The sequence below is a fragment of the Micromys minutus genome (genome assembly GCF_963924665.1).
Source record: "Micromys minutus genome assembly, chromosome: X".
NCBI lineage: Eukaryota > Metazoa > Chordata > Mammalia > Rodentia > Muridae > Micromys > Micromys minutus.
Window position 1 is genome coordinate 117,462,179 of NC_137970.1, and position 13,622 is coordinate 117,475,800.

Below are 13,622 nucleotides of genomic sequence, written 5' to 3' on the forward strand. Positions count from 1 at the left end.
TAAAAACTCTTAGACATCCTTAGAAATTTGGAATGGCAAATTTACACTGAGATTCCATGTCACCACAGTCAGAAAAAGTAAATTATGAAATGTTTAGGCATGTGTGTAGAACTGGGAAAGGCCTAATATATGAGGTAACCTAGGTGGAGAACAAGTTTCTTCAGCTGTTTCAATGATTGAAAATAGAACTATATCAAACATGTTCTGATATTAACCAAGCTTATTATAAAAATGATTTTCAGACATATTCATTGAACTTCATATTATGAACATTTCCATAGTTTTTGTCAATCCCCTAAGTCTATATTAACTCATAGACCTAGTTAATTTATTTTTTTGTGAAGAAAACAGTCTTTAGCTTTTTTTTTTTTTTTTAAGGTTTAGGTGCATTTTCTGTTGTAGCTTTGAATCAAAAGTATACAATGCATAAATTATAATGTCTGCCTGAGTGTACAGGCTATTTATTATTGGTTTCATTGACTACAAACTAAAAAAAATCTCCTGCTACATTAAGTATTATAAGACTTGCTGACTATTACTGTCAGTTACTTAGTACCGTACCAAAAAACTGTGATATTAATTATAGTAGTTTGAATCAAAATGACCCCTGGAGAGTCATGTATTTAGATGCTTGCTTCATAGGGAATGGCCCTATGAAGAGAAAGTATGTCACAGTGGGGCTGGCATTTGAGGACTCAAATAATTAAATGAGGCCCAGTGTGGCATACACTTCTGTCATCTACAGCTCAAGATGTAGAATTCTCAGCTACCTCACCAGCACCATGTCTGCTTACATGCCTTCATGTCTTCTATCATGAAAATGATAGAATAAAACTAAAACTGTAATCAAGCACCAATTAAATGTTTTCCAATCCAAAAAATTTTTGAAGACTGAGGAGCCGCCCTCTAGACGGCTGAGCCCACAGGACAGTTTTGTAAGGGCTCTTCCACCTGAGCCCACAGGGAGCTTGTCACACCCCCATACCTGCCATCCAGGTAGGGAATGCCTGGAGCTCTCTGAGGACAGATAGCATGGTACACTCTTAGATCTAGTCTTTTCCAGCACAGCAAGAGGGCCAGGTGAATGCCATCAAGACTCAGGAAATGCCCATGGACAACTGAGCTCCCAGAATAGGATCATGAGAGCTCTCTTACCTGAGCTCACAGAGACAGAACAGAGTCATTGCAATCAGAAATCACTGCCTGCCCAGAAAGAGCCAAACACCCAGAAGCAATCTCCTTCCTGAGTCCATGTGTTCTCAGACCCAGAAGAGAGACAGGCTCTAGTCAGAGACAACAAGATCACCTATAATCACAAATAACAAGATGGTAAGAGGAAAGTGAAAGAATCTAAGCAATGGAAACCAAGATAACCTGGCAACATCAGAACTCAGCTCTCCCACAACAGCAAGTAGTGGATTTCCCAACACACCAGAAATACAAGACTAAGACTTGAAATCACACTTCATGATGATGATGGCAAACTTTGAGAAGCACATAGATAACTCTTTTAAAAACTACAGGAGAACACACATAAACAAATAGAAGCTCTTAAAGAGGAAACACAAAAATCACTCAGTGGTTTATAGGAAAATTGCTTCTTGGCATTTTGGCTAAGATCAAGTGAAGGACAACAGGAAAACACAACCAAACAAGTAAAGGAATTGAAAACAGAAATAGAAACAATAAAGAAACTGCAACCAGAGACAACCTTGGAGATAGAAAACCTAAGAAATTATCAGGAGTCATAGATGGAAGCATCACCAAAAAACTACAAGAGATGGAAGAGAGAATCTCAGAGGCAGAAGACAAAATAAAAAAACTTTCTGTGACACAACAGTCATAGAAAATGTAAACACCAAAAATCTCCTAACCCAAAACATCCAGGATATCCAGAACATAATGAGAAGATCAAACCTAAGGACAATAGGTATAAAATAGGGCAACCACTCCCAACTAAAAGGCACAGTCAAAATCTTCAACAAAATCATAGAAGAAAACTTCCCTACCCTTAAGAACGAGATGACCAAGAACATACAAGAAGCCTACAGAACTCCAAATAGATTAGAATAGAAAAGAAACACCTACCAACAAATAATAGTCAAAACACCAAGTATTCACAACAAAGAAAGAATCCTAAAAGCTGTAAGGAAAAAGAACACGTAACATATAAAGCAGAGCAATCAGAATTATACCAGAATTCTCAACAGAGACTATGAAAGGTAGAAGATTCTGAACAGATGTAATACAGACCCTAAGAGAACACAAATGCCAGCCTAGGCTACTATATCCAGCAAAATTCTCAATTACCATAGATGGAAAGACAGCTTAGGAGGTTTTTGATGCCTGCTCTATTTCTTTAGGTGTTATGGACTGTTTAGATAGTTTATCTGATCCTGATTTAATTTTGGTTTCTGGTATTTGTTCAGAAATTTGTCCATTTTATCCAGATTTTCCAGGTTGGTCGAGTATAGGATTTTGTAGTAGGATCTGCTGATTTCTTAAATTTCCTCAGTTTATGTTGTTGTCTCCCCTTTCATTTCTGATTTTGTTAATTTGGATATTCTCTCTGTGCCCTCTAGTTAGTCTGGCTAAGGGTTTATCGATCTTGTTGATTTTTTTTTAAATAACCAGCTCTTGGTTTTGTTGATTCTTTGTATAGTTCTTTTTTTCTCTATTTGGTTGATTTCTGCTCTGATTTTGATTATTTTTTGCTGTCTACTTCTCTTTGGTTTATCTGCTTCTTTTTGTCTAGAGCTTTCAGGTATGTCAAGCTGCTAGAGCATGCTCTCTACATACATACATCAGTTTCTTTTTGGAGGCACACAGAGCTATGTTTTTCTCTTAATACAGCTTTTTTTTTCTTTTTTTTGCATCCCATAAGTTTGAGTTTGTAGTGGTGTCATTTTTGTTAAATTTAGCAAAAAAATGATTTCTTCCTTTATTTCTCTCTTGACCAGGTTTTCAATGAGCAGAGCATTGTTCAGCTTCCATGTGTATGACAGCTTTTTGTTGTTTTTGTTGTTATTAAAGACAGGTGATAAACACATTCAACAAAGTGGCTGGATATAAAATTAACTCAAACAAATCAGTAGTCTTAAGCACATACTGAGGATGCTATGAATGTGGTGGAGCATACGTTTTTGTTATAGGTTGGAGTGTCTTTTTTGGTATATGCTCAGGAATGGTATAGCTGGATCCTCATGTAGTACTATATCCAATTTTCTGAGGAACCACCAGACTGATTTCCAGAATGCTTGTACTAGCTTGAAATCCCACCAACAATGGAGGAGTGTTCCTCTTTCTCCACATCATTGCCAGCATCTGCTGTCACCTGAGATTTGATCTTAGACTTTCTGGTAATTGTGAGGTGGAATCTAAGGGTTCTTTTGATTTGCATTTTAATGATGACTAAGGATGTTGAGCATTATTTTTTTGCTGATTTTCAGCCATTTGATATTCTTTAGTTGAGAAGTTTGTTTTGCTCTGTACCCTATTTTTAGTATGAGTATTTGATTCTTTAGATTCCAACTTCTTGAGTTCTTTATATATATTGGATACTAGCCCTCTGTAAAGATCTTTTCCCAATCCATTAACTGCCATTTAGTTTTATTGACAGTGCCCTTTGCCTTATAGAAACTTTGCAATTTCATGAGGTCCCATTTGTCAATTCTTGATCTTAGAGCATAACCAGGATTTGTTTTTTTGAAAATCAACAAGATATATAAATTCTTAGCCACACTAATTAGAGAGTACAAGAAATTATTCAAATCAACAAAATCAGAAATGAAAAGGGAGACATAACAACAGAAACTGAGGAAATTCAAAAAAATATTAGATCCTACTACAAAAGCCTATATTTAATAAAAGTAGAAAATTTTGATTAAATGGATAACTTTCTAGATGTTTTCCAGGTACCCATCTAAACAGTCCTATAACCCCTAAGGTAAAGAAAAGCAGTCCTCAAAAGTCTCCCAAACAAAAAAGAGGCCAGGACTAAATGTGTTAGTGCAGAATTCTATCAGACCTTCATAGAAGTCCTCCACAATTTTAGAAGATCTTCCTGACAAAGTGAATGCAAAGAAAAAAATAAATTACACTGGTACATAAAAGAATTATGAGGAGGAAAAATAAATAAAAAAGTCAGGTCAGATGGATTTGAATATTTAAAAAAAGAAATGAGATTTACTTAAATTGTGTATGTTTAGAAACTATTTTTACAGTGTAGATATGCTCAGTTGTGTACCTATTAATGAACAAATTTTATAATTAATTGCATTGAATTTTTTAATTTATTTTTGCTAATGCATTTCTTAATTTATTGTAGGTTTATTGACATTTTTGTATTTCAAATTTTAAAGATAGACATAAATTGATGTATTTGTATTTTGAATACAATTTCTAACATGCCTTTATTTGAATGTTGAAGGATATGCAATGTGAACTATTCTCCTTCACATATTAAGATGACCTATTTTTTATCATTAAAATAGTTTATAAAAGCTTGGAAAGAATTTTCAGTGGTGGAATTTTGTAATGATAATGTAATAATAATAATAATAATAATCATAATAATAATAATAATAATAGATCAAGAGTAGTAATTTAATATTCATTGTCTTTTATAAATTATAACACATTTATTTTATGTCTTTACTAGTAATTGACAATTTCAAATCTATGCATGTTCTAACAGTGGAAATGAGAGATTATTTATTAAAAAATTTCAAGTGTTCACATTCTGAGCCAAGATATTTGTCATTATCTATGAGAAAGAAAACTATACAATCGACATGTTAAGAGTGAAATGTTGCCCAGAATTGAACTGGTATAAGGAGGGGGAAGGGAGCACTATCATGGCTATGCTTCTTACCTTGGATTATATTCAATTGCTGATGGCAGATTGATCCTTTATTTTCTTCTTGCTTTTTTTATATCCAATCTGAATCTGTTGAAAGGTATTGCTTTTTCTATAGCAATTGAAATCCAGACTTGTATATTTCAAATTCCACTTCCTTTAAGCCAATGCCTTATTTGGTGGTATGTTAATTTTCATTATTTGTTGCTCATTTGGTCTATTAATGTTCCTCTACTGTTTTTGACTCTGGTCTATATCTACCTTTGAATTAATCTTATTATGATGGCTCTGCTGAAGGTACTCAAATACCTTCATCCCTCAAAATGGAATGATCAAGAAATTGTTAAAAGTTACCTGTACTTTTTCCTTCACTGCTTTTAGTATTCTTTCTTTGTTTCAAACATTTGTCATTTTAACTATTATGTGTTGGAAAGAATTTCTTTTCTGGTCCTATCAATTTGGGGTTTTCTAGGCTTCTTGTATGTTCATGATCATCTCTTTCTTTAGTTTAGAGAAGTTTTCTTCTATAATTTTGTTGAAGATATTTACTGGGCCTTTCAGCTGGGAGTCCTCACTCTCTTCTACATCTATTATCGTTAGGTTTGGTCTTCTCATTTTGTCCTGGATTTTTTTTGGATGTTTTGGACTAGAATATTTTTGATTTTTGCATTTTCTCTAACTGTTGTGTCAATGATTTTTATGGTGTCTTCTGCTCCTGAGATTCTATCTTCCATCTCTTGTATTCTGTTGGTGATACTCGCATCTATGGCTCCCCGTGTCATTCCTAGGTTATCCAACTTCATGGTTGTCTCCTTTTGGGATTTCTTCATTGTTTCTATTTCTGTTTTTCTTTTCTTTCTTACAACTTTATTTAAAGAAGAGAGAGATATGTAAAGATTTTTAAAAGAACTGTTGCAATTCTTTTAGAGGTTTGATAGCATGCATTGAAATCCCACTAGTTACCATAAGCATAAAGTACATGTATAACAGAATGTAACATGGAAACGGAGTTTTTTTTTTTTTTTTTTTTTTTTTTTTTTGGTGTGTATAGATTAAACATAATGATCTTTGGATACCAAAAATTGCCACAAGGCTATATTCCTAGCTCTTGAATTATTAATGATTTAAGGTCAGTTCCTTCACCTGGTGGTTTGTGCTTTCCTTAAGCCTTTTAAGTGATTTTGTGTTTCTTCTTTAAGGACTTCAACTTCTTTAAGTGTGTTATTTATGTGCTTCTCAAAGATGTCCATCATCATCCAGAATGAATCATGTTTTTCTGTTGAGTTGGGATATCCACTATTTGCCATGTTGGGAGAAACGGGTTCTAATGTTGCCAGGCGTTCTTGGTTTCTGTTTCTTAAATTATTTATTTAAACATGTAATCCATTTATTTTTTTCTTACAATATTGTTAGTTAAAATCTGAATGAAATTGCATTAAATTTTCAAGCAAAAACATTAAAAGAGAATAAAATTGGTTTACTAGATCAGGCACTTGGTAGGAAGTCACTGTTAAATCAAACATCTCCTAAGCTGAGCCTTCCATATGGTCTGCAGATATGCCTCTCATCTTGTTATTAGTGATAGTAGGTGATCTTGTTCTCTCTTACTGAGCTTGTCTCTCCTGTGTATCTCCAAAGGGAGATTGTTCCTGGGTGTTGGGCTCTCTGGGTAGGCTGCGAGGTGCTTTGGCTCTCTGAGTAGGCTGTGAGTTACAAAGGAACCATCCACAGAACTTACAAAGTTCAAAAAAAAGGAAGGTCAGAAAGTGGATGCCTCAGTCTTTCTTAGAAGGAAGAACAAAACGTTCATGGGAGGAAATAAAGGGACCAATAGAAGAGCAGGTATTGGAGACTGACTCACATGGGAATACACCCCATATGTGCCCAATAAACTCAAGCACTATTGCTAATGCCAAGTAGTGCTTACTGGACAGAACTTGATGTGAATGCCTCCTCAGAGGCTCTGCCAGAGCCATACTGGTACAGAGGAAGATGCTTACAGCTAACCATCGGACTGAACACGGAGGCCACAATGAAGGAGCTAGAAAAAGGACTGAAGGAGCTGAAAGGTTCTGAAACCCCATGGGAAGAACAAAATTATCAGCTATCCAAACACACCATAGATCCCAGGAACTAAAACACAAACCAATGAATTTTTATGGAAAGACCCATGGCCCCAGGTGCATATGTAGCAGAGGATAGTGCTTTATGACATCGATGGAAGGGAGACCTTTGTTCCAGGGAAGGCTCATTTTCCTAGTGTAGTGGAACACCAAGGTGCTGAGGTGGGAGAGGGTGGTTGGGAGAGGGAGTTCCTTCATGGAGTCAATGCGAGGGGGGTTATGGGATTGTTGGAACAGGATATCATCTGAAGGGTAAATGCAGAGAATTTCCAATAATTTTTTTTGGGTAAAGAAGAAATTGTTATAAAATCTCTGTGTCATAGATTTATGCTCAAATTAGAACCAACAAAAATTAATTTAAGTACGAAAAATGCTGTTTGACTTCTTGCAGAAGCCTTTTAAAAATATTTTGATATGTTCACATAACCTAGATTAATTTTTATGCATTATGCAGGTTGTATGTAGTTTTTGATTCAACTTGCACATATGAGGAGCAATTTGACAAATATAGGGCATGTGAGGTAATTTTCATGCATTGCCTATTTTTAAAAATACACTATAATCCTATGGAATGGATAGAAATAGTTATGTAATATCCTAGATAAGAGAACAAATATTCAAGGGTTAGCAGAATTTCTGAAGCTCATCAAACTACAAAATAGCAGAACTAAGAATAGAAATATTTCCAACCAAAAAAGTTATATCTAATTTACCACACTAAGACAGTATGTGTGTTTGTGAGTGTGTTTGTGTGTGTATGGGTGTGTATATTAATGTTTGTGAAGCATACCCTTATATTACAGAGAAAGATACACTTAAATGTTGTTCCCTACTATCCTTAACCCTTTGTCTTCTGACAAGGTCACTCACTGAGATTATGGCAGCTGTTTTGAAGAGGCTAGTTGTTCAACAAGCTCCATCAGCCTCTGTCTCTTCAGGGTATCCACAATGCTGAGAATATAAGCACAGGCAGCCATGTCATTCTTACTATATGACTGATGTAAATTCAAGTTCAGGTCCTTGTGTTTGTACAAATGCTATTAGCCACTGAACCATTCCAGCAGCTCCTGTATTTCGACAGAAAATAGCAATATAGTGTATTCTTTTGGGTATATGATGACCCATATAGGTACTTTGACAAAATTGTGATTTTTCATGTACAGTCTAAGAATTTTAATATGTTCATTATTTAACATGAGTAAATTAATGTCTCTAAAAGTTAAGAATAAAATATATCACAGAACATGGGTAATATTTTATAGTAAAAAAGATAATGATTAAATCTGTTTTATAGTTACAAAGGACTTCATTTCATATATGTAAACCTGAAACAGAAACAGAAGGAAGAACTACATTTTTTAAAAAACTGTGTTATAGGTATTACAATATTTACTCTATAACATTGCTATAAAATTAAAACATGTATTAAAATCTCTGTTAGCACACAAACTTTGTAAATTCAAATTTCCTTTAACCATTGCCAAGCACAGATCTCTTCCTGGATCAGTAGTTGTAGGTTATGTAATGCAGACATGGTAATCATCCCTGGGGAAACATGCACAGTCTGTGAATGAGATACACATGTGTGAAGAAGCACAAAGTATATATTTATGTGTTGCGGCTATGAACCATTTTATTTCAAGTGTTTACAGTAAACAAGACAACATCTTACTGTAAACAAATGAGTGACAATGGTACAGATGCTTAACACAAAATGCTTGAGTGATACTTAAGACATTCTGTTTGTAGTTGTACCTGTTATACTCTAAGGCAATCTAGTAATAAGTTTTATTTCGTTACTGATAATGAACTGTGTTTTATGATCTCACAATTAAATTCTTACCCTAAACCTTGTAAAAATAAGTTATATAGATGTGACTATACACTTAGTATATTTTTACTTTCAAGTATCTCATTGAATTATTATAAGACATCCCATAATTTCATATAATTTAAAACTATATTCTAAAATTCTATGTTCAAAAGTTCCTTCAAGTTATACTATAATTATAACCCCCATTTTATACAAAAGTTGCCAAAAGTACAGAAATATTCACTCATCTTGTGAATTCTGCAGAAACCTATAAGAAAATTCACATCTTTGTGACTGAATACAGCTCTCTTCACTAAAAGGATATTGAGCATTATGAAAGATAAGACTCAGATTTCTCCCAAAAAAATAGGCCTTAAAATATCTAGAAATAATTTTTCATTTTATTGAAGAATAAACTGAAAATTTAAAAAGTAAAACGTTTTTCCATGTTTCCATGTAGTTCTGGCTTCAGGAAGCAATACAATTGAGTATTACAGTCTATGTCGACCGGATTATTGACACTCACTTGAGTTCAGTAGTAGTCACTCATATATATCAGCAATACCCACAAATCTGGTTTGACAAAAGAAGGCTATAGGAGGCATTCTGAACTTATACACTAATATGTAATAGCCTGGAGAAGTATGTCAATATTTAATTGAAATGCACTACTGTTAGTACCAAATAAAATAATTTCTAAGAGTTTGAGCTACATTCCCAATTTGTATGTATATATTAACTAAGTCTGTCATTCATCCTTCCATTCAAAAACTACATAGGGAAGGCAGCATAAGACCCAGGATTACCTTAGATGCTTAGGAGAACAAAGTGAAACAAAGTATTATTTTAGATGTAGAGACTATGTTTCTGAATAATACAAAAAATCTACATCAATGCACAATTTAAATTCTACTACACAAAACAAGTGATGACATAGATCAAAATTTATCAAATAACTTATTAGAATAAAAATGATTTTAATTACCACGAATTGATTATACATCATATGTCGTATTCTAACATTTTCATAACTTTTAGATAAAATGGAACACATTAAGGGTAATAATGAGCCCAAGAAACAATATTTGGTGGTAATCAGTATGACAAACTAGGATTACTGGAGGAGGCAAAAGTGGAAAACCACATGCTCAGTATATATATCTATATGATATATATGATATATATATCAGAGAAAAAATATTCCAAACACAAGATACACCAAACACAAACTACTGACTTTTGATAATCAATGTCGTAAGTGAAGGAGAGAAAAAGAGAAAATCAGTTTTCCTAAACAGGAAAATTAAAGGAAAACCAAGAAAGGAAAAATTCAGTGAAGTGACAGAGTACACATAGAACATCGCCTAGATTCGAATAATAATATCCAAACACAAAATGCAATTTGGCAGTTTGAACAAAAATACAGCATGTCATGACATGCCTTTCTGCTTAAGGTTATTCTAACTGTGTTGCTCTGTTTTATTGACTACAGAATCAAACACAGCACCACATAGAACACACAAAGAAACACAGTCTGACATCATGCATTTATATATGTACGCAAAACAAGTTAAAAGGTAATGAATTGAAAAATATAGAAACAAATATATAAGTGGTCCTATAACACAAAATCAAAACAAAAACCCTCAAATTAAACAGGTCGTGGTCATGCCCTGGATGTGGGTTGTATGAGTGAGTTTCTGGAAGTTTCTAGTGGTAAAAAATATTAAAAATTAAGGTTTGCTCCGCAACATTATCAATGTAAAGCTAACTGTTGGAAGAGTGTTGACAGGGACTTGGTGTGTGATTATGAATGGAGTGTATTTTAGAGAGACTAGAAAAATAACTGACATTAACACTAGTAAATGACCTTTCAAAAAGGTCTTTATTTTAAGTAAGTATATGAAAGTAAGGCACTGGCTAGAAGTAAGAAAAGTAAATCCCTTTTTAAATATTTCTTCTTTGCTTGATTTTTAATATCTAATTAATTTATAATATTTATTTAATTATATATACACACACACATATATATATATATTATACATGATGAGTTTGATTTTGACATTTTTATATACTTTTTAGAATTAAATAAAGCAAAATAAGTAGAATTGAGAGAGAAAAGATGTTTGTGTGGAAACCAATGAGAATTGTTCCTGGTGCTATACTAGCAGACATGATTGGAGGCAATTTTTTTTTAATACTCTGTATTTACATTTGAGATGTTATCCCTTTACCTGCCCCTCTCCCATCCCCCTCACCCTCCATTTGACTTCACAAAGTTGCCCACCATTCTGGTCCCCCTTTCCACCCCATTGCCTTGGCATTCCCCTACATTGCGAAAACATGCGCTCTCTGGAACAAAAGTCTCTTCTGACATTGATGCCAGATACTGCTATCTTCAGCTACATATGCAGCTGGATCAATAGGTCTCTCAAGGTGTGCACAGAGGTTGGTGTTTTACTCCATGGGAATTTTGGAGGGTTTGATTGGTTGATGATGTTGTTATCTTCCCATGAGGTTGCAACCCCCTTTCAGCTCTTTAGGTCCTTTCTTTAACAACCTCATTGGGATCCCTCAGTTCAGACAGATGGTTGGCTGCAAAAATGTTCACCTGTATCTATTTGACTCTAACATAGTCCCTGAGGGGGCATCTCTGTCTGGTTCCTGCCAGTAAGTACTTTTTGGGACCAGCTATAGTGATTGGATTTGGTGACTGCATATGTGGTGGATCCCCAGGTAAAGCAGCTTCTAAGTGATCTTTTGTTCAATCCCTGTTCCTCTATTTGACCTTGCATTTCCTTTCATGAGAGTTTTGTTCTCTTTTCTAAGAAGGACTGAGGCATCCCCATTTTTGCCTTTCTTCTTTTTGAGCTTCATAATGCTTGTGAATTGTTTCTTGGGTATTGCTTATTCCAAGCTTTGTTGGGCTCTACTTATCAGTGAGTGCATAACATATGTGTTCTTTTGTGACTGGGTTACCTCACTCAGGATGATAGCCTCGCGTTCCATCCATTTGCCTACAAATTTCATGAAGTCATTGTTTCTAAACAAGTTCGAAGTCCACAATCATTTTCCCTTATAAATATGTATAACCCCAAAGAAAATCCAGATGAGTAGATGTTGTCGAAACACTTTATACCCTGGGCAAATCATGATAAGTCAAAGTATACCTTAACTCAAATTTTCAGCTTGGTAATAGTGAAGGAAAAAGTTGACAGGTGCCTTATGTAATTTCTGTGCTAACTACCTAGAAACTATATGTAATGTCCTGTATATCATACATACAATTTATTCTATAATATATGATATGTCTCCTATTCTGGACACAGTCTTGTATTTAATACCATTTTATACATTAGCTAATATCTCTTCACCTCATTTTACTTACTTAAAAAACAAGCATGATATTTTTTGTCTCATGAGTTAATAATATAAGAGCAGGGTAAAACATAATGTTTTTGCTGACATTAGTGCCATTCTCCTTCAAGGAATGAACAAGAAATTCTATATCCTAGGATTTACAAGTTAGAGAGGAGAAAGAAAAGGCATGAAACTTGATAAAATTTTATTCTGTTCCTCAAAATAAGGGGATTTACTTAGCTTTTCCACAATGAGAATCAAGCCACTTACAGAAAGCTCTTTTCTATAATTGTGATAAGCCATCTATTTAATACAGTGTATTATAATGTTTATTAAAATTCTATGCAATGTCAATGGCCATCGGAACAGTGTATGGAGAACACTGCATTTATAATTTAAGTCTAGTATCACTGGATACATATAGTATATATCACACACACACACACATACACATACACACATGCAGTTAGTCATGAGGAGGCAGGAATTGGAACAATTAAATAAAGAAACTTCAAGAGAAGAAGAAACTTGGCTATCTATCTCAGCACAAACTTCAAGAGCACACTTTAGTATAGGGATTAACTGAGTTTTCTGTGTGACTCTCTTCCAAAACAATATAAGCTATCAGAATTGACACATGCAAATAGATTCAGACTTTTAACTGAAAAACATTATGCTCAAGGGCCCTTGTTACCTTTTTGGTTCCTAAGTAAGAGGGATTTTAAAATTCAATTTTAATCCACCACAAATGTGACTCTAAAGGTATGAACAAAGTAAGCAGCTGGAAAACAAGCTACAGCCTCAAGTTTATCTCTTTGTTCTGTAGTTTCATTTTGGAGAACAATCCTTTTTCTGTAGTGAATTGTCTGGCAACAGTGGATACTCAGTGTGAAAAAGGAAAAAAAAGTGAGACATGAAGAGAAAAAGAAAGAGTTGATTTCAGATAAAAGGTGTGGAAGTTCTCAGTGATAATTGCAAGAGCCTTGCACATTTTGTACAGTTTTTGCTCAATAAGAAGCCACAAATGGGCTATTTTGAGAAGTGCTTTGTGAATCTTGAGCTGCATTTTTTTTTGTGGAATGTCTGGGTTTAGAAGAACAAAAGTACCTTCTGAATATATGCAAATAAGAACAAGTATGAACAGAAACTTTTTATTATAATAAAAACTCAGTGTGACACATTGAGCATCTGGGTAGAAATTTCTCCAGCTGCATGGCTTGTACTTTATTTGTAAGCATAATAATCATTTCAGCCTCAGAAGTGGAACTCAGAAGTATAGAGAGAACATTTAGTGGAATGCCACAGGATCAGTTAATGACCTTCTCTTGAATGTCTGAACAGGAAAGAAAAGGCATGTATTTAAACAATATAACAGAAGAGCATTATGTCAGCATTTAAAAGATCTAATATTGACCACTTGATTTTTCACTCATATTTGAATCACCCTCTAAAAATTATGTTAGGTTTG